The sequence below is a fragment of the Plasmopara halstedii genome (genome assembly GCF_900000015.1).
Source record: "Plasmopara halstedii genome assembly, contig: Scaffold_3060, whole genome shotgun sequence".
NCBI lineage: Eukaryota > Oomycota > Peronosporomycetes > Peronosporales > Peronosporaceae > Plasmopara > Plasmopara halstedii.
Genome location: NW_020189964.1, coordinates 627782 through 628506, shown reverse-complemented (window position 1 = coordinate 628506; position 725 = coordinate 627782). Strand labels below are relative to the sequence as shown.

At 42.5% G+C, this 725-nt stretch overlaps 1 protein-coding gene across 1 annotated transcript in view; it reads left to right on the top strand.

Moving 5' to 3' along the window:
- The window catches only part of PHALS_15177 (uncharacterized protein), a 940-nt gene extending 676 nt beyond the window's left edge, over positions 1 to 264 (top strand). The window contains exon 1 of the mRNA XM_036407230.1: positions 1 to 264. This exon is cut by the window's left edge and continues 676 nt beyond it. The gene's annotated coding sequence lies outside the window, so the exon portion shown is untranslated.
- Positions 265 to 725: the final 461 nt, after the last annotated feature.

Below are 725 nucleotides of genomic sequence, written 5' to 3'. Positions count from 1 at the left end.
ATTTCGATTTGGCATTTGCACAGCTTTGTCCAGGCAACAGTCGAGAATGCTTCACGAAGCAAGATATAGCTTCCTTATTCGTGTTGCTATTTTGGTATACGTACCAGTGAGTCTTCCGCTCGTTATTCCTTGACGAGCACATAGCCCACACGTTAGCGCCCAAAAATGCATCGACTTTTACGTGCGATTCTATGTTGGGACAACGTATGTCCTTTACACTCGTTCGCATAATGATATTTTCATATATAGCAAATACAGTTGGAGAATGAAATGATTTCTTACTTTTGTGCTTCTTACCTAAACTGATTAATCTTTTGTGTGAGATTCCTCAAAATTGAAAGCCAATCTAATAACAACAGTGCAATAGAAGTATCATCTATTCCTCGACTGACGCGTCTGCACCACTTGGTCAAGACGTAATTATGTAGTATATACAGAATGAATTTCGAATCACATCCGTCGGGTAGAGCTTTGCCTTCTTGAGATAAACGTGCTCCCACTCTTCATTGTTCCTCAAATACCTGCGCTCCCAAACATATGTTTGTTATACAACTGTGATTTTAATAGAGTGCTCAATACAACCAACATAGCAGTCTAATGGACGGGCTCAAAAATGTGATGTCTCTGCTCGGCCCTGAGGACGTGCAACACCTCGCTTCGCAAGGACCTCAAGAGATCAATGCGCGTGCAGCGGGGTTGTCGTAGCTCTTTGGAGAGAGACAGCT